At 35.7% G+C, this 22,132-nt stretch overlaps 1 protein-coding gene across 1 annotated transcript in view; it reads right to left on the bottom strand.

Annotated features, from left to right (window-relative positions):
- lilli (AF4/FMR2 family member lilliputian) overlaps nucleotides 1–11,393 on the bottom strand; it is an 829,533-nt gene extending 818,140 nt beyond the window's left edge. The window contains exon 1 of the mRNA XM_072527035.1: nucleotides 11,051–11,393. The gene's annotated coding sequence lies outside the window, so the exon portion shown is untranslated. The remainder of the gene's footprint in view (nucleotides 1–11,050) is intronic.
- Nucleotides 11,394–22,132: the final 10,739 nt, after the last annotated feature.

Here is a 22,132-nt window from a genome sequence, read left to right on the forward strand (position 1 = left end):
ATTCCCATTCAAGAAATTAAAAAGCTACTGTTATGTTTTATTTTGATATAACCTTAATTAAAATTAAATGTATTTTAAAGGTAATGGATTTAAATGGATTCCGATTTATATTTATTACCATATACATACAAAGGCATACTTTTATATTAACAGTAAACAAGAGTGTAGCCAAAATTTTATTAGAAAAAAAAAGATGACTTACACAAAAGATTAAAAAATTAGAAAAAAATATAAATAAAAGAAAGATGAAAAAAGTCCACAATTAAGTATAATGAATGTAATAAGAGAAATTAAAAAAAAATAGTTATTTTTCTCTATAAAGTATAGAGTATAGTATAGTATAGAGTAATACTATACAAGGGTTAGCAGTTAATACGAAATGTACTACACTGAAAGAGAAAAATTCGACATCACCTCCTGAGGATGCCGATTCACTCAACGAAGACGAAGTTGATGCAACTCTCTTCGTCTGCCCTCGAATGTCAGTATTGAAAGCATCTGAGTGTCTGGCAAACCTTGTCGCCAAGGTAACCAATCACGACAAAGATTGTTACTTTGGCCGGCCAACCACAGCGCATGTTATAAACTGCGCTGTCATTGGCCTCTCGGCGGAAGATTGCTGCAAATGTTCAAACACGATGTGTATAAAAGAGCAGCATGTCACCTCGGGGGAACAATTAAGGGTATAACAGCCTTCTGATATCCCCGGGTGCTCTGTAGAGGGCTTCGAATATACTGTCGAGAGCTCCTCTACTTAAATCCATTTTCGGGTTATGGACTTGAAAAATATTTATCTTCAGTGTCTTGTCTTGAAAAAGGCAAGATATTTCTTACATGACAATTTCTTCGTCGAAATAAAACACCAAGTTAAGTTGAAACAATTCTCAGCCTCAGAGTATGGAAAATAAATGCAGGAAGCAGAGCCCCGAGAGCACTAAGCTCTCGGAGAGCCCGTGACGGACTGACCTGGCTGACCTGAAAATCGCCAATATTTATATGCGCTGTTCGAGCGATAAATAGGGATTTCCAGGTCAAGAGCCAATGGGAAAATTCGAGGCGGGGCGATGCGCATCGAAATGCGTAGTAGGCAACAGACTATGGCATTCGATGACAAGCACATCTTCCGATCGGGATCCAGTCGTCTTACACTACTAGCCCCGTTAGACCTTGTTGGCTCAGTGTGCTGCCACGCTACTTTGAGTTTTATTATTTAACCAATATTCTGCTATCGTCGAAGACGTCGAAACCCAAGAATAGTTATCCAATTTAGAAGTTAAATTATCAAGAGTACGAGAACCGGCGTGTCGACTACAAAACGCTTCCTGGAAGTAGAACACGACTTTCTGAGATAGAAAGACATTGGTCTTAGAACTATTTCAAATTGTGTCGAACTGACCACAGCGTTATTTGGCCTGTCACGGTAAAGAGCGAATGGAAGCCCCGACGGGGACTTGTAATTGCTTCTCCGATCAGGTTGAGCTGCTGAACACTTCGTCTCCAGAAACCTTATGCAAATAGTAACTATAGGAATTACTGTTAGCGAAAGGTAGCAACACGAAGCGACTGGCAGCAGGAAGAGTCGACATGGCCGGCATTCTTGTGCCTCTCCCGAGGAGAGGGAACGCGGCTACACGAAGTGAGAAAGCCGACATCTCTGTGGAATTTGAGGTATACACTACGCATCAGAATTCTAACACAAATTAAATCATTGTAACAAATATTGTCTGTAAGAAAGCTCGAACTGTTAGAGAATTCTGATTGCCGGTGGCCCCTCACCTACCAGAAAAGCTCGGCGGAACTTCTCGCCCGTAGAGGCCGGTATCCAAATTTAACTCCTTGAAACGAAGATGGACTCTCGAAACTTGAGATCCTCTTCGAGAGCGGCGGTCGTAGATCGTCCAGAAACCCCGGAAAACCAGGAGGACACTACGGCCGTACGAAAACCTATGGACAGAGGAGTAGAAACTCCAAGTGAATTGTTTTTTAATTACCTACCTTTTTCTTCCATTATTCAAGGACAATGCAGACGAATACAGAAATTACTTTACTTTTATGTCTATTATTTAAATTAAAAAAATATACGTAAAAGTTAGCAAAAATCGTTGCAAGCATCACATTTTGATGTACCATATCTTGGTTATCATTAATCCTAGAATATTCTACAATAGACTATTTTAAAGTACAGAAAATAAGATTTCTTTTTGATTTGGTAATACATATACCTAAATGTATAAGAAAAAAGTTATGACCAATTTAAAAAATAGCCGTAAAAGCAAAAATCATTAAAAATAGAAAACTTTGAATAACCGTATCTTGCTTAAAATTATTCCTAGAACTTTCTACAATACACCATTTTTAAGATAATTGATTTTTATTTTTTTAATTTTTTATCAAGGATATCTGAATGATTTAGGGTCACGAAAGGACTAAAGCAGGGTTGCTCTACCTATTTCGCCTACCCTATTCAAAATTTATCTGGAACAAGCACTCAAGCTGTGGAAAAGAAAATGTAATGGCATGGGAATCCCTCTTAACGTCGAGACTAAACTGTACACCTTATGTTTCGCTGATGACCAAATACTGATTGCTCAGGATCATGACGACTTGAGTTACATGACTCGGAAGCTAATAGAAGAATATAACAAATGGGGTCTCGAAGTCAATATTAAGAAAACTGAAACCATGTGTATTGGAGGGACAAAGCAGTCCATTATATTAGACGATGGGGTAGAAATTAGACACTGTGATGAATACAAGTACCTGGGTATAAAGATAACTCAAGATGGAACACTCGATGCTGTTATAAAAGACAGAAAGATACAGGGTAGAAAAGCCATATCCATGATGAACGGCATTCTGTGATGCAAAGAAACAAAGAACAGAGAAACTGTTACTAGCAACAGAAATGGACTTCTGGAGAAGAGCAGCAGGCAAATCAAGAAGAGATCGGATACCAAATGAGAGAATACAAGAAATGATGGGAGTCAAGCATACAATAGTTGATGACATAAAAACAAAACAGTTAATATAGTACGGCCATGTACAGAGAATTCCAGATGACAGGATTCCGAAACAGATTTTGACGTGGACACCACAAGGAAGAAGAAAAAGAGGAAGGCCGAGAAAAAGCTGGAGAAAGGGAATTGAAAAAGAACTAGAGGAAAGAGAAATCCCTCCAGGCTTATGGTTAAATAGAAAAGAATGGCGGTTAGGAGTCGGAAGGCGTCGGAGAACGCTGTGAACCGATAGTAGTAGAGTGGCGAACTTTAAAAAAATCGTATTTCGGACACTGTGAATCCTAAAGACTTCTACCGAACGTCATTTTGAAGAGGAATGATAGAAGTTTTGTTCTGTGAACCAATGCCTATACCTATACCAGGTGGAAAAAAGTTATGGGAAAAAAAAAGAAAAATCGCGTGTTTTCGTGTTTTTTACTTTGTAAAACGTGTTTTTTACTTTCGTGTTTTTTTAATTGTATAGAATTCACCCAAATGCACCCTAGTGCATAGGGTCTAATTCACCTCTTCATATTTGTTGGTCCATTGACCATATAAAATAATAAAACATCTTTAACATTGTAGTACCTTTAGGCCCTCTTTTTTAAACATAATCAATACCCTAATATTATTGGCTATAGGCCACATTGCAACCGCTTTAACATATTACTTAAATTATTTGTGACTCCATACAAAACAATTTTTGTAACATTCAAGGCGGTTGGCAGCATCAAAACATCATTCGTGGTCCAGAAATAGTTCTTAAAATTTTTTGAATGGACACTCTCTTTTGCTATGTAGCTTAATGACTTTTTTAATGATGGCCAGTTGAAGCGTTGCTTATTTACTTAATCTTAGACCCGTGTAAATTCACCAAATAAACTTTATTCCATATAAGTTCTGTTGGTATTGCAAGTAAGCATGGTTTATCAGAAAATTACATTCATATTCTATATTATACTCTTTTGTTCAATATATATCTCAACTAGCCTTAAAACTAAACAGAGGACCCGATTTATTAGAGACGATTAGCATACCAAAGCTTTGTTTATCTTCATTCAAATTTAATCGAAACGAATAGGCTCAGCCGTTAATCAATATCTAAAATCCGTGCAATAAATTTGTTTGGGAGCACTGATTTAAAGGATCGCCTCACTGGCCGAAGTCGCCAACTATTAATGATGTATTTGGAGTTACGACTGGACGTTTAACTAGGTTAATTTCGGATTTAACAGGTATCGAAATATGATCTGACATAGTTCATTTATGAGAATAATGGTTTAACAAAATGGTGCCGTGTGTGACTAGTTACATAACATACAATGTGTGTTGGTTCAATATACGAAGAAAAAAAATGTATTCATATAACTTGTTTTAAATGAATATCAACTATTTCATACACTTTTTTATCTATCTCTTTGTCTAACTACGGATCGTTCACTATTTATTTTTATCTGTCCCTGATGATTCCATGTTTTTACCTTGTTTAGGCTTCTGCCTCTTCAAGGAAGGGGTGCTCCTGTTTTTTCTGTAGAGCGAGGGGATGTGGTAAACGTAAGGGTGATATGCGTGTGGAGTTATAGAGTGCTAGAAAGCTGGGGTTCACAAGGTGGCGTATTGTGATAAGCAGCGCACAAGAGGAATTATTAGTAAGCGAAACAAACCAAAGGGAGGTACTTCAAGTGTTACCAGCTATACTAGGAACGGCTCCTAATCAGCGTTTTTGGCTTGTAGTTGTTAGCTGCGATATTTTATGGGGATTGATTCTAATATATCAAAATACTCATCAGAAAGTTCGTTTCCAGTGTTATGAAGAAGTTTTGCTGGAAAGAATAGAACTTTTCTTTCGGGAATCCTGTTGAGTATTTTCCCTCGGCGATTACAAGGAGTTTTCAGTATTTGTTTGGCTCGGTTGTTTGAGCCTGCTTTAGTGCGAAGGACATACCTCCTGCTGAGGGTCAGGATTCTGTCCTTAATTATTATATTGGCTACTTGATGTATGAGTGCTGACGGGTAGTCTCTGCACTTCCTCGTGCAGAATCTTAGGATTTTTCTTTTGGTGGCCATGATGGTGTTCATTTGGCGGGTATTAAGTGATGCGTAGACGCATGCCTTGTATTCGATTATCGGTCTTATCTAGGTTTTATAGGTATGCAATAGTGTTTTTGACGTATTACCCATTTTACCGGACAGTGCTGCCAGGAGTTTAGTCCTTTTTTTACCCTGTCTAGGGTTTTTTGTATGTTGGTTTTCCAGTTAAGAGTCCTACTAAAATGAACTCCCAATTAGGAAACCGAGTTTCTGAGAATAAGGTCTTTTCCTAGCAGGTTTACCCGGCCCTGAACATCACGGCAGTGGGGAGATTTAAATAGTATTAGTTGAGTTTTGGAGTCTTCTAAAAGTACTGGAGAGTATCAAGAAATGCCTCTATGGTCTTGACCTCAATAAAGGGAAACCCCCAATCTGCACCTCCACGCAGTAGAAGACGGGCAACACTTAAGTAGATAGCTTAGGTTGCTGACGCAGATGGGGACCAAGTGTTTGCCGGTATAAGCATTCAACGTTATTCTTAGGAATGACGCAAGGATACCCTTAAGTCCTAGGGAGGAGAAATCGTCTCCGAAGGCTGATGAACGTCATAGGATGCGAAAGGCAAGTGGGAAACCATCGCATTAAATTCTCAAGATAGTTAATATGGCAAGTCAGAATCAAAACATAGCCCTTAATTCCCGGCAGGCGTTCAATCGTCAAGAGGTGCTAAGAAAACCCGGGAGGAAACTTAAAATTGCTACGTGGAATGTTAAAACTTTATATAGAGCAGGAAAACTAGCAAATGCTGAAAACGAGATGAGAAGAATGAAGTGGGACATACTTGATATGGGCGAGGTGAGATGGAAAGGAGAAGGATATGTAGATACAGTAAATGACAACCGTTTCTATTATGCAGGCAAAGATGATGATACCCAGCCAGCTGTAGGAGTGTTGGTAACAGCATCCATGAAACAACACACGAAAAGTTTCCTACCAGTCAGCGACAGATTAATGATTATCAAATTAAATGGACAACCATTCGACATCAATATAATACAAATATACGCACCGGCAGGTAGCACATTATCTAGCTACGGAAAGCTCGAAACTAAAGTGGAAGATCAAGTGAATAGAGCAAACAGAAGCGCTAGCTGCCTGAATGAAACAATATGGAGAAATAAAAATATCGGGAAAGAAATGAAAGACAAAATTTACAAAACAGTCATCAGACCAATAATGACATACTTACGCGGTAGAAACATGACCTGACATGGAGAGGACAAAAACGATGTTAGAAACAGCAGAGATGAAAACACTTAGAAAAATTGATAGTAAGACACTATGGGACAGAGCTAGAAGTACAGATATACGACGTAGATGCAAGGTGGAGAACATCAACAACTGGGTAAGAAATAGAAGAGTAGAATGGAACGATCATATAAGCCGAATGACAACAAATAGAGTAGTAAAGACAGCAAGGGACGGTTTCCCAATAAGAAGACGATGAGTAGGCAGACCACGAAAACAATGGGACGACAGCTTACTGAAGGTACATTGAAAAACAGACAGAGCCATGTCTACATAAAAAGAAGGAGAAGAAGAAGAAGAAAGCACTTAGAACTAGAGAAGCAGCTTTAGCTCTCCAGATGCTTATACAGCGGTGTAGATACGTTAATAAGGCTGTACATTCTTTGTGGATTTTAGAAAAGCTTTAACTATGTGAATCATGAACAACTAATATATATTCTATTGACAAGGATATTCAGATTGTGGCAAACCTATACTATAACAATACGAACTATACATAAACCTAACCTAACCTAACCTATACTGGAGTCAAACAACAAGAGCAAAAATAGACAATGAACTTATTAAAAGTGTGGAGATCAAAAGAGGTGTCCGACAGGGTTGTATCTTATCCCCACTCCTCTTCAATATTTAATTCGAGGAAATACTTAAAAAATGTATGGATAATAAACCGAGGGATAATAATAGACGGCGAGTTAACGAACAACATAAGATATGCCGATAACACGGTGATCCGCGTACTTGTGAGTAACATAGATGAATTACAACAGACAATGGAACGGGTTAATGTACTCAGTGAGGACTACGACCTGAGCCTCCACCTCAAGAAGACAAAATGAATAAGGAAAAGGCAACAACCTGCACGACAGTTACAAGTTTAACAATATGAAAGAGCTCCCCATAAGCAAAAATTTGTCTCTTCCTCTAATAGTATGACTAGTTAAATGCTTCATTTTTCCTATCTTATTATTTGGTGGGAGGCCTGGAGGGTGATAGAGACGCTCATGAAAAACTAGAAGCATTCGAAATGTGGGTGTACCGACGCATTCTTCTGTGTAATCCACAGAATTGGAAAGGAGAAAGAAATCGTGAGCACACTTAAACAAAGAAACGAATATCTTGGCCACATATTGAGAGATGATAAGAACCGTTTCTACACCGGAGTCACAAAAGAACGTAGAGCTCAACAAGGAGTCTCCATTATGATACACCGTCGCTTTAGAAAATACATCACATCATGGGAAGGTATCAACGAAAGAATGATAAAAATGAATATATGTATAAAAGGATACAGACTGACCATTCTGGGCATATATGCAATCAATGACGATGCGATTGTAAATGTGAAAGATAACTTTTTTGAACAACTGAATGAAGAAATCACAAAGGTGGGTAACACAAGAGAAATAATAATCTTGGGAGACCTCAACAGCAGAGTCGGAAAAAAGAACAACGATAAAGTAATAGGTAGATATGGAGAAGATAATACAAACAATAACGGAGAAAGGTTAATAGATATATGTGATCAGAATGGACTCAGAATCATGAATGGATATTTCCAACATAGAAACATTCATAAATATACGTGGACTCAGGAAACCCGAAACTTAAAATCAGTTATAGACTATGTCATCCTTAAACAAAAAAGTCGACTGAAAACAAAAGACGTAAGAGCATGTAGAGGACCCACTTGTGGCAGTGACCACTACCTCCTACGTTCAGATATTTCATTCCCACATAAAAGAGAACAGAAAACGCCGCAAGATAACCATACAAAGGAGCAAGTACAAGAAGTACGATACAATTTTAATAGTTTACACCAAGAAAGTGTTAGAAAACTATATAAACGTAGACTGGAACAAAAACTAATTGAAACGGAAGATAATACCAGGAATGTTAATCAGTTATACAAAACCATCAAAGAATGTATACACGCCGCTGCCCTAGAAGCACTAGGGCGATATGAAAAGATCGGACAACAAAAACCATATTGGTGGGATCAAGATATTTCGCAGGAAATAACACAGAAAAGAAAATTGTATCAAAAATATCTGAACACAAAAAATGTGGAAGACAGAATCGAATACAAAAGATGCAAGCGATGGTCAGAAGAAAAATTTGCCAAAAGAAAAATGAATCCTGGGAAAAAAAGTGCACCATGATAAATACATACATTGGTGGAAGCCAAAGTTCAGAAAGCTGGAAACTGTTAAAAAATTTAAGAAACAACAAAAAAAGAGATATTATCCAGTCCATATCACCGCAAACTTGGGAAGAATACTTTAAAGATTTACTAACAGAGACAAGAGAGCCCTTCAAACAGATAGAGAACTATGGTTTACAAGGCGTCAGGCTGATAGGGTCACCAATCAGAATAAATGAGAGAGAAGTCGAAACCGTATGCAGACATCTAAAGAATGGCAAATCACCTGGCCCCGGAAATGTAGCTCCGGAACTCATTAAACATGGACCCAAAATACTAATTCAACGACTACGACAACTTTTCCAGGAATGCATAAATAAACATGAAATACCTGAGGAATGGAAAGAATCGCATATGAGCACCATCCATAAAAAGGGAGATAAATCGAAACCTGAAAACTCTAGAGGAATTGCAGTTACTAGTAGTATTAGCAGAATATATGGGAAAATAATAAAAAATCGAATAGAAGAAGAATACCAAGATATGCAAGCCGAAGAACAGGCTGGTTTTCGTGCAGGTCGATCTACAATAGACCATGTCTTCTCTATTACTCAGATAATTGAAAAGAAAGTTGCTCGTGGCCAAGAAGTCCATCTGACGTTCGTAGACCTTAGGAAAGCATATGACAGTATCCCGCTTGATAAATTATGGGAGGCACTGCGGAAAACAAATATAAATATAGAATTGATTGAAGCAGTAAAAACGTTGTACTACCAACAAACAACAAGAATTAAAACAGGAAATCTGATAACACCGGGATTCAAAGTGACTAAAGGACTAAGACAAGGATGCTGTATATCCCCAACATTATTCAAAATATACCTCGAAGCAGCACTCAACAAATGGAAGAAAAAATGTACGAATATGGGCATACCACTAATAGACTTAACTTTGTACACTCTGTGCTTTGCAGATGACCAGGTCATCATCGCACAGGACTCTGAAGACCTTAGTTACATGATGCGAAAACTATTAGAAGAGTTTACAGAGTGGGGTTTGGAAGTGAATATGGAAAAAACTGAGTACATGAGTATCGGAGGAGATCAACATAACCTTCTCGTAGAGGAAAATCAAGAGATCAAAATATGTGATAACTACAAATACCTAGGAGTAAAAATCACTCAAGACGGAAAATTAGATGCAGCCATTAAGGAACGAAATACACAGGGAAGGAAAGGCATAGCCTTACTAAACAGCGTACTGTGGGATAAAAACATCTCCAAAGACAACAAAAGAAGAATATACAACACCATAATAAAAAGTATCACAACATATGGATGCGAAGTGTGGCCCCTAAAAGACAGATCAGAGAAAATGCTTAGAGCAACAGAAATGGACTTCTGGCGCCGCTCGGCGGGAATCTCCAGACGCGACAGAATAACAAACGAGAGAGTCCGAGAAATCATTACACATAATATTGTTGATGACATCAAAACGACACAACTCAGATGGTACGGACACGTAAGGAGAATGCCGGAGAATAGAATACCAAGACAAATTCTTGAATGGCAACCAAGAGGTAGGCGAAGACCAGGAAGGCCTAGAAGAAGTTGGAGAGAAGGAGTTGATAAAGAAATCAGAGAAAGAGAACTGGAAGACGATCTATGGAACGATAGAATGAGATGGAGATTGGAAATCGGAAGACGTCGAAGAACGTTGTAAACCGAAATTATATATAAGAACCGTTTACTTCAATTGAGGGGAAAATAGACAGCAGCATGCGTTGGCCAGCGAGGAGAAGACACTCGTGGCTCCAAAACCATGCGGAAGTGGTTCGCGCTCACATCAATCAAACTATTTAGAAGTGCTGCAAGCAAGATCAGAGTTGCCATGTTAATAGCGAACGTTTGCAGCGGACAGGGAACCTGAAGAATGTAGAAGAATGTAGAACCTGGTTATTGCTAAAAGCTGAAATACAGCTGTTAAAAAGATAAAAAATCAATATAGAAATGGAGCGGAAAAGAGGAAAAAAGGAAGAAGAGGATACGAAATTGTAAAAGTAAAAAATTTTATAAAGTCGTTAAATAGGACATATGGAAAGAAGGAGAAGTAAGAGAATACCAAAATTAGTCCTGAAGGGAAAACCAGTTAAAAATAAGAAAAAAATGAATCATATCAAATATTCAGTAAAAATATTTAAGGAGGAGTTAAAAAATATAAAAGTATTACAGTAGAAGAACGATGCATGGAACAAAAAAAAAATGGAAAAAATAATAGAGATGCAGGGAAGTGAAGTGAATAGAATAACGTATAAAAATAGAATAGAGTAATTTTTCATTTTCTAATTTATAAAAGTGTATTTTGTTTTTAGAATTATATAGTTTTTATTGTATGATTTAAAATCACAAATTTTAGAAATATTTCTAACGATAAATTTATACTTATTAAATCATTTAAGTATATTGTGGCTTTGGACAGGTGGCCTATTTTTTAATATATTTTCAAGTTGTGCCTTAATTTTTTGAGTAGTATATTTATTTGTTGAACGTCTAATAAAAAGCCAAATACCTACCTGTTGAGAACCAATTACAGCTGGTGTTGGGTAACCACTGACACACTAATGGCAATTTGAAACAGTAGTAAACATTTATTATCACATAATTTAATTTCACCTACACTGGAAATTTTTTGTCACACTATTTAACTCTGTTTTAAAGTTTAACACTTACGAATTCACATTTTCAATAAAAACTCCTTCAACTTTTTTTACTACTTATAAAAAAGAAACCAGTTCCGCATTCCAATAGGTTATGCCGATCTGTCAAGCTATTTCGATTGTTTACAGAGATAAATAAACCATCATTTTATTTTCCAGATTTTTCGAGACTTTCGCAAGTTGCAATCAACACAACCGGGATGTTTGGATACGAATGCCAGAGGGCGGGGCGAAGGGACACAATAGAGAATCGTGCGCGTGTCTGATCCGATACACGAGATGGCAATTAAGATGCGCAAAATAATGTAAACTCTTGACAGTTAAACACAAGTAAACTGTGACAAAATAACCTGGTTTTTATGAGAAGACACCCGATTAGTAGACTAAAATTTCATTTTTGTGTCTTGGATGACAAATCATCGGCCTTCAGACAGCGAGAGGATGTTTAAAGTCTCATTTTTCATAGAAAATTGACATTTCAGTATTTTTTTATGATGGGAATATTTATTAAGAAAAATACAAAGATAAGTAATTAAAATAAATCTAAATTACGTCACTAGACTGTGGATAAAATAAAATTTAAATAAAGTTTTTCAAAATTAAATTGGGAACAGTATAGCCTGGTCAAATAAAATAAAATCAAAATGTAATTCGGTACAGGTTGGAACAAATTCTATATCAAAGTTTAGGTGAAAACAAAAGTTATTTTTAGTGATCACTTCCCAATTTTAATAGAAAAACACTCGATGAAACCTACGCCAGTTACACCTGAACCGAAATGGAGGCTAGATAAAGCTGATTGGCGCAGTTATCAAGAAATTATCCGTAACGGATCATCAAAAATTTGTTTAGAAAATTCAATAGACGAAATAATTCTACAGTTCAATAAACTCATAACGGAAGCAGCTCTAGAAGCGATAGGTAAAACAAAGTTTATAAAAAGAGATAAAGTAACTCCCTGGTGGAATGAAGATTGTAAAGAAGCTATTAAGGAAAGTAAGAAAGCTCTTCAAAAGTACAAAAGGTACAAAAGCCTAGAAAACTTAGAATATAGAATTAGATAAAATATGTAGAAACGATCAATAATTACACATCCTTAACAAACATATGGAGGAAAATAAAAAATATAACAGGCACTAGCTCATATCAAGGAATCGATTCATTAGAAGTAGAAAATAAATCACTAATAACAAACTATGCAGAAATCGTAGAAAAAATAGCGGAAACATTCAAGTTAACATCCACAAATTCTAACTATGATAAAGATTTCATAACATACAAAGAACAAAAAGAAACCATCCCTATTAACGTAGTAAACAACAATGAACCTATAAATGCACTTATCACAATCAGAGAAGTAAGAGAGATGGTAGTTTCTTTAAAAGACACATCCCCTGGCCCCGATGACATCCCAGTTTCTTTTTTGAAACACCTTCCTGACGAAGCAGTAGAAATATTATTAAAAATATATAATCGTATATGGACCAAACATGAATTTCCCAATTTATGGAAAACAGCCATAACTATTCCCATCTTAAAATCTAATAAGCCACAAAACAAAGCAGATTCTTATCGTCCAGTGTCTCTAACTTGTGTCATGTGTAAGCTTTTAGAAAAAATTATAAATAAACGTTTATTGTGGTGTCTGGAAGAAAATAACCAACTGATTAATGAACAATCTGGATTTCGTCCTTTAAGATCGACTACCGACAATTTAGTAGATATAGAATCACATATTAATAACGCATTCTACAACAACCAAAAATGTATTGCAATTTATTTTGATTTGCACAAAGCATTTGATATGGCTTGGCATCACAAAATAATTTCAACACTGGAATCATGGGGCTATCAAGGAAATATACTTGCTTTTATTAAAAATTTTCTCCTAAATAGAAATTTCAAGGTAAAAGTAAACGGACTTCTATCTAATGTGAAATATCAAACAAATGGTACACCCCAAGGCTCGGTAATCAGCCCGACGCTTTTCCTTATAGCTATCAATGATATAATCAAATCAATGAACAAACCCATTCAAGCGAGATTGTACGCGGATGATCTTATAATATTCTTAAATGGAAACAATATACAGAGTATGGCCAAATTATTACAAGATCAACTCGATAAATTTATAGCATGGTCTAAAAGGAGTGGTTTTCAATTTGCTTCATCTAAAACTCGCTGCATCATATTCTCTAAGAGACCAAAACAGATAAAAGAAATACCTACTTTAAAACTTGGTGGTCAAACACTTGAATATGTAAACACAATTAAATATCTAGGTCTAATATTTGATCAAGCTCTAACCTGGAAGGACCACATCAAATATATATCAGCTATATGTCAAAAAAGACTAAACCTCTTGAAATGTCTTTCTGGTACGAACTGGGGAGCAGACGGTAGAACTCTACTCATACTATATAAAAATTTGATCCGCTCAAAGATCGATTATGGTTGCCACGCTTACTCGTGTGCTTCAACAACAACTCTAAAAGTTTTAGACACCATTCAAAATAACGCTCTTAGAATAATAAGCGGCGCATTTAGAACAACCCCTATCTTAAGTCTTCAGGCCGAACTGGGTGAACTACCATTAGATTTACGAAGACAGGAATTAATGCTCTCTTATGCATCGAAGCGGTACTCATTACAATATCACCAAACCATTCGCTGCTCGAATATCCAGCGCGCAAAAACCCACATTCCCTTTTACGAAAGATGCAGACGAATCATAAATGAATTAAACATTAAAGTCCCCGAAATCTATCCTAGCAAGATGCCAACTTCCCCTCCTTGGCTAATGTCTTCTCCTTACATAAATTTGGATCTATTATCAGAAAATAAAAAAGAAAGCAATTGTCATCTAATTAATTCTAAATATCAAACGTTAATTTCTCAATTTTCTTCCTTCAAAAAGTTATTCACAGATGGATCTAAAACAGAGCGTTGTGTAGCATCTGCCTTTGTAACAAATGATGAAATAAAGAAATATAAACTAGCGGAGACGAATACTATTTTAACAGGAGAACTCTTTGCAATATATAAAGCCATATGTCATGTTACAAAATGTCCTGAAACTAATTTCTTAATAATTACTGACTCATTAAGTTCTCTAGCAATCATCTCAAAAATCTATTCTTCCCATCCTGTGGCCAAACTCATTAGACAAGAATTGCATAATATAAACCACAGAAACATTGCTTTCCTGTGGGTGCCATCTCATGTTGGAATCACGGGAAACGATTTGGCGGATAAATATGCACGAGAAGCCTTAGAGGAAACAACTATTGAATTATATCCAAAAACTCCAGCGACAGATCTCAAATCATATTTCCACAGCAAAATAGTCAACATATGGAATAGCAGATGGTGTAAAAAACAGGCAAAACTACTTGAGATAAAACCAATATTTCAACCATGGTCTGATAGTTCCACCAATCGTTTTTCTCAGGTTATCATCACACGACTGCGGCTTGGTTATAGTCGCCTCACACATGGACATCTGATGACAAGGGATCCACAACCGGAGTGTTATGCTTGCGAGACCCCACTAACAATAAAACACCTTCTAGTGGAGTGCCCGTTACACAGTGCGGAAAGGTGTAAATTCGGAATCCCGGAGAATTTGAGAGAACTATTCTTAAAGTGCGGTGCCAAAGTGATTATCCAATATCTAAAAGCAATAAACTATTTATACAAAATTTAATTGTTACACTGTTCAATTATTGTTATTACTTTTTCTTTTTTTCGCTAATAGCCTTACAGGCTGATGCGAGTTTATAAATAAAAAAAAAAAAAAGTTATTTTTAATAAGTATAATGAATTATATAACGGGATCATTTTTTAAATAATGAAAAAAGTGTCATTTTTGCACACAATTTGCTTCTTTAACTTCTGCAGTATACCTAATTCATGTTTTTATGAAAATTTTTATGAATTTTTTCTGCAAAGTTGAAGGGAAAAGCTTTTAGATAGGACTTGCTAAATTAAATTTTACCCTTAATTTACGTAAATAATTATAATTAAAGATTGAAAAACAAATTTGGAAAAAATTATTATTTGCATTATAAATAAGCACTAATAATATTTTGTTTTGCACGAAAAGTTGCATTTTAATACGAGTACCTATAAGGCAAACAAAATTTGTTTAAAAAATATTTAATAGTTTATGAGATATTGAATTTATTTGTTTATTAAATGTTATTATTTTTTCAATTGCAAAAACGCGGTCGTTGCTGGTAGAGGATACACTTTTATAAGATCTCATTTTTTTGTTTTCATGTACAGGGTGTTTCAAAAAGGTATGTCATAAATTAAATCACGCATTCCGGGGACAAAAATAAATTGATTAAATCCAACTTTCTATAATAGTACAAAAGTGTACACAAAAGAAGTTACAGCCCTTTGAAGTTACAAAATAAAAATTGTTTTTTTGCATTATCTCCTAAACTACGTTACTTTCTTGTTCTGAAAGCATTTTTCATACAAAAGAAACAACAAAATCTAAGCGCACAGAAAAATTTTAAGGGGGTTGTGCAGCCCTAAATTCCCCCAAACTTTTGAGTACGTTCAAATCAAATAAATTTTGTGGCATCATTAGTTTAACACATTATTTTTAAAACTATTTTTTCCTCCTTCACTTTTTCGAAAAACTAGTTTTTTCCTAGTTGGCCATAAAATTACAATTAGTTTCTACGGATACAATAATTACAAACAGTTCCATCAATAATAGTCCATAATTTGTAGCTATCATTTATTGTGTGAATAAGATTAATATTAAAAATTTTGATATTACAATGGCCTACACATTTCAGGAAATGGCAGATATGTATTTAACTTTGGGTAAGTTTGTAAGTTGGATGAGATTAAATTATGATTTCAATAAACTATCGGGAATATCGTAGGTTAATGTCAAGGAAATAGTGCAGCAGCCACAAGGCGTTATGCAGTAAAATACCCAAATCGAAATACACTCGATAGACAATTATTTCTGACCATTGATCGTCGTTTACGGGAAACGGGTACATTCCAACCGCAAGTTGCTGGCAATAGTAGTCGTCTCGTCAATGAATGCAACTGATAAAAACATTTTAGAAATCATTGAAGAAGTCCCTGGAACAAGTACAAGGGTAATAGCTGCTCAACTAAATGATCCTCACGTAAGGATTTGGAGGCGTTTGAAGGGTCAGCTGCTTAAACCCTATTACTTAACAACGGTTCAAGAGTTATTGGTTGAAGATTATCCTAAAAGGATTGGATTTTGCGATTGGTTGTTAACGGAAAACACTCGAAATGTTAATTTTATTTGAAATATTTTGTTTCGATTGGCAAACGATTTACAAGAGTATTTGGAAGAAGTGAATATTGCAATAAGGCAAAATATGTAGTTTCTACAAGATGGCGCTCCATCGCAGTAATGAAGTTCGGGAATACCTTTGCAAGTAGTATCCTGGTCTGTGGATTGGAAGGGGTCGCGACGCATCTATTTCTTGGTCACCCAGAAGTCCAGGTCTTAACCCCATGGACTTTTGCTTTTGGGGGTTTATGAAAGAGAAAGTGTATTCTGTAACAATAGAGGACGAACAACAATTGGGGCTTAGAATAATTGAAGCTTCAAATCAATTTCGTCAGAAAAATATGATTTTTCAGCGCATTTGGTTTTCCTTATTAAAACGATACCGAATGTGTATTGAAGAAAATGGGGGTCATTTTGAACATTTATTATAATATCATATTTATAGAGGTTATGGACACTTTTTGTACTTGTTAATTCATTTAAGCCATTTTTTTAGTTGCACGTAATTTTTTAAAGCTTAATGAAAAGGGCCGTAACTCAATAAAAACTTTTTTTTTTTAATTGATAGAGGTAAAACATTTTTAAAAATAATGTGTTAAACTAATGATACCACAAAATTCATTTGATTTGAACGTACTCAAAAGTTTGGGGGGATTTAGGGCTGCAAAATTTTTCTGTGCCCTTAAATTTTGTTGTTTTTTTTTTTATGAAAAATGCTTTCAGAACAAGAAAGTAACGTGTCGATTTCTATTACAAAATATCAAGTAGTTTAGGAGATTTTTATTTTGTAACTTCAAAGGGCTGTAACTTTTTTTGTGTACACTTTTGTACTAAGGTAAGTTAGATTCAATCAATTTATTTTTGTCCCAGGAATGCGTGATTTAATTTATGACATACCTTTTTGAAACACCCTGTATATTTTCGACAAAAGCATTGACAAATCAAAATTTTAATTAAACTCCCCTCCAAAATGACATTTTAAAATTGTTCTAATTTGATTAGAGGAAAGTCGCATAATATGAGGTACTTTTTTTTAAAATACTATTAAAAAATATCGTAATTAATTTTAGGCGCCATTTTTAAATCTTAGGTTTTCTTGGATACTTTCTAAGCGTTTAATAAAAAGACAGAGCTTAAACAAAATACAAAAGGAAATAGGCAGTATCAAAAAAAAAAAGGTTTTTTACTCCATATTAGAGGCATAGGGTATCCTAATATGGGGTTCCATTGACAATGTAAAATTTCAAAATAAATTCAATTATTTTGGGTTAAAACTATTTATTTATGAAAATGACATATAAAAATACCACTAATAAAAAGGTATTTTTTTAAATGAATTAAAAATCTAATTATCTAAGAGTAACACTCAATACATTTATTTATCAGAGCAAAAGTCACAAATATACAGGTCGTTTTCACACCCAGAACATTCAACGTAAGCCTATTTAAAACAGCTCTGACACATCACCTATTGTTCAACGCTGAAAAATTCAGAATATGTTTCGCAAAAAATACAAACGGCACCATCTTTAAAGTTTTCTACCAGGTCATCTACATCTGAATCTTGATACTCTACTGCAGGGGCCCAATCTAAAGATGAAGAACTGCTGGATTCTCTTTTACATTAATTTTTTACAATGTGTTACAATGTTACAATGGCAGCTTTGCCATTTCTTGTGCTCTTTTTTTTTAGGATATTTTTAGAAGCTGTTGGAACAGGCACCAAATTTGCAGAAGTAACCTGTTTTTCAGGGGTTTTTTCTTCTGGTACAATTTTATAAAATTCCTTTTCCTCTACTGCTTTTCCTTCTATTGGTTCTTCTTCGGCTGTTTTCTCTTCCACTGCTTCTTCATTAACTGTTTGTTCTTCTATTCTTTCCCTCGACATCTAAGTTGTATGTACAGCCTCCGAATTAGTGTATGGTACCCCAGTGAGTCTCCCTGGAGAGCTGCTTGTCCCTAGTGCTGCTACACCCGACGAGCATAGTTTTGTCCAACGACTACGTGAGATCATGCGAGCATTGCGTCCTCTACCGACGAGCAACCACTTGGCCCGCACTGCCTTTGTCCATCTGGATCTACAGACTACGAGTCATGTGTATGGGCGGACCGATAAAGTGAAGCCTCCTCTTACACCTCCCTATACCGGCCCATTTAGAGTGTTAGAACGAAGTGATAAGTTTTTAACTGTGGATGTCCAAAATGCTCCTCAGCGAATTTCCATGGACCGACTCAAACCAGCATATATTCCAGCGGCCCAACAGGTGCAGGAAGAACATGCATATGCCAACCGTCTGATGAGCAACACAAGTCAACATAGCCGTTCGAAACCAGCAGGTTCCTCACTGGATGGGGAGCCCTGTGGCAGACTGACAAGTGACAGTTAACCTCCAGCCACACACGGGTTGACTGTGCTACCTAAGTGAGGGAACATCGACGGAGAAAAGAAGAGGAGATCAGAGTCAGCTGCCCAGCTGACGACTGTCAGAACACGATCACACCACGAGGTAACAACGAAAAGAACTCTTACAGTTTTCTTACTTGTTTTTAGTATGTAGTTTATTGTTAATAAATCAATAAAACAGTTTAAAGTGTGCCCCGACTACTTTGCTTCCCGCAAACAGACCACATCTATATATCAATGACCATCCCCTAAAATTACTGGACGATACCGATTCCTCCAAATATTTTTTAAACCCCGAAATTGCCGATAATTAAAATATATATTAATTATATATAAGATATAAAATCTCATCTTTTTGATTTTCAGAGAAGTTTTGATGGTCTCGTTGGTCTAGATAATATCAAATATCTTAATGCTAAATTAGACTTTTTACCTCCTAATTAACCACTCCATATTCCAGAATGCCAATTACATATTGTAAATCTTATCTAAAAATAATTTTTAAGCAAAAGCTTGACCTGTTGTCTTATCAGCCAAAATTCCAGTTTCTCAAAAACACGGAATTACATTTATTTCCCCACGAATTATTCAAGAATGCGAGATCCCAGAATGTCTTTTAAACTTAATTGATGATTTTGCTTTAGTTGAAATTTCTGATAAAACTGAAGATGAAATATTTCTTACTTTAGATGCCCCAATTGATACTGTTCCCTTCGACGAAAATTGTTATGAACTTTTTCATGCGGATATAATACCTGCCCATCAAATTGAAAATGCCGACATACAAAACTGAATTCATACATTGGTAACAAATACACAGAACTTTTTCATAGTGAAGATAAGCCTCTTACGTTTACAAATTGAATTAAACACCAAATAAAAACTTCAGATGAATTACCTATCTACTCTAAATCTTACAGATATCCCTTAGTTCATAAACCAGAAGTAAATCTTCAAATCAGCAAATTTTTAGACCAAGTAATTAACGTTCTTCTTCTTCAAGTGCCATCTCCGCGGCGGAGGTCGGCAATCATCATAGCTATTCGAACTTTTGAGACGGCTGCTCTGAAAAGTTCATTTGATGTACATCCGTACCACTCTCTCAGGTTGCGCAGCCATGACATTCTACGCTTCCCTATGCTTCTCTTTCCTTGTATCTTTCCCTGCATGATCAGTTGGAGCAAGGTGTATTTCTCTCCACGTGTAATATGTCCGAGATATTCCAATTTTTTTGTTTTTATTGAATTTAAACGTTGGTTATCTCCAATTTGGGTAGTACCCAAAAAAGCGGATGCATCAGGAAAAAAGAAGTGAAGAAGTAGGTAAAAAGAAAACAAAGAACAAAAAAGTCTGGCTCCATAATCCCAAGAAGCGAAAAGGTTGTTCTCCCAAGTTGCAGCAGTTTTGGGAAGGTCCATACCTCATTATGGAGAAGATCAACGATGTCATCTACCGAATAAGCAAGATACCGAGAGGAAAGCCGATGATAGTACACCATAACCGGCTGGCGTCTTTCGAAGGTGACCACGACGTAGATGAAGAAGTGGAAGTAAACCAAGTCCAAGATGTGTCTGACCTCAAGTTTGAGGAATTCATGGGGGCCTATGGAGGTACCGGCAAAGCACGACATGTTGTTACCACTGCAGAAAAGCAAGATCTACTCGCGCTTCCCGATGACTACTCACTGTCACTTACCATCCCGGCCAGTATCAAAGACACACCAGGGTTAGCATCGGTCTTTCGAAGGAAGTTAGGTCGAGTTGCTGAACTTCAATGCCAAGTGCCAGCTCCCGGGAAAGCCTTGAAACTCCAAGATGCATCACGTTACCTTTTCTACCTGGTAACAAAAGACACTGCCCGTGACCAACCTACCTACTGAGATGTATGGGAAACCTTACTTCAATTGAGAGAGCACGTACACAGGTGTTAGTCTGTTGCAATCCGCATAATTACTGGTGCGGAGAGAAAACCGTCCCTTGTCATTTTTATACAACTGGAAGTTGTAAAAGAGGGTCCATTTGCCGATACCAGCATACCGTTCCAGTTCCAGTCCCGACAAGGTTCCAGGAGGAACCATCTTTTAAGAGTGGGGCAATTTTATGATAAATATGAGTCACATTTAACCTGTAAATATTTTGTTATTCTAACTTGTGTTCTAGTATATTCTCCGACCCGCTAGAAATTCAACGCTAGACCCGCTAGAATTCCAGAACAACGGCTCTTTAATATAAATAGAGGAATTCTCATTGTGTTAGTTAGTCTGAAAATAAATCGTATCGAGTTTTGAAATGTAACGCGCCTATTGTCGGGATAAATAAATTGTAACAAATGTTGTAAATAAATTATATAATTATAGTGTGAAATAAATTAGTATGATATTGTACAAATAAAGACTTTAATAAACTAAGTGTTACAATATTTTATAATAAATAAAGTTAATAAATTAGACTAATAAACTCAGTTCAAGTACTTCAATCCAATTCTAATCCCAAGAACTTTCTTAAAGGAGATACATCAGCCAGTATTACAAGGTACTTTTTGTTAAATTTTACTAAGTAAAAATAAACCTTTTTGCCTTAAAAAAAATTGCTTTGATGAGAAGTTGAAAAATTGTAATAAATAAAATTATAAGTTTTATGGATTGGCTAATTGTCATATTATTTCTTCTTTTAAATGCAAATAATTTTGAAATTTAATTAATATTTCAAAAAGTTTTGATATTTTGTTTTGACATATGACAGTCAGTATCCTATTTTTTGACAATTGGTACATAACCATAAATTTGAATTGTTTTGTTTTAAAAGGTTAACCCCAATGTAAGATCCGTTTGAAAAATCTAGATATTTTTAATTTAATAATAATTTAAATTCCTATAGTGTCACAACATCTAGAGTTTGTTGTAAACCGCCACAAATAGCACTATTATAAGTTTATTTTAAAATCCTATTATTATTTGTAATAACTCTTTATGGTGAAGTAATAATAAATATGTAATGTTTCTCTCTAAACCAAGTGTAGAATTATTTCCTTTAAAAATATTTTCACCCTTTTGAATATTTTTTAGGAAAGAAAAGGCTTTCTTTCCATCCAGCAGGAAGATTCTTGTAAACGAGGTCCTTTTCAAATAGCTTAGGAACCTTCTTGTGTTGTATTGCCCAGGAAATCTATGTAAGTATATTTTTATTCATTTCTTTGTAGTTACCCCTCCTAGCCCCTCTTTTATACACTTACTTAACCC

This window comes from Diabrotica undecimpunctata, chromosome 3 (genome assembly GCF_040954645.1).
Source record: "Diabrotica undecimpunctata isolate CICGRU chromosome 3, icDiaUnde3, whole genome shotgun sequence".
In the NCBI taxonomy this organism is placed as follows: Eukaryota; Metazoa; Arthropoda; class Insecta; order Coleoptera; family Chrysomelidae; genus Diabrotica; species Diabrotica undecimpunctata.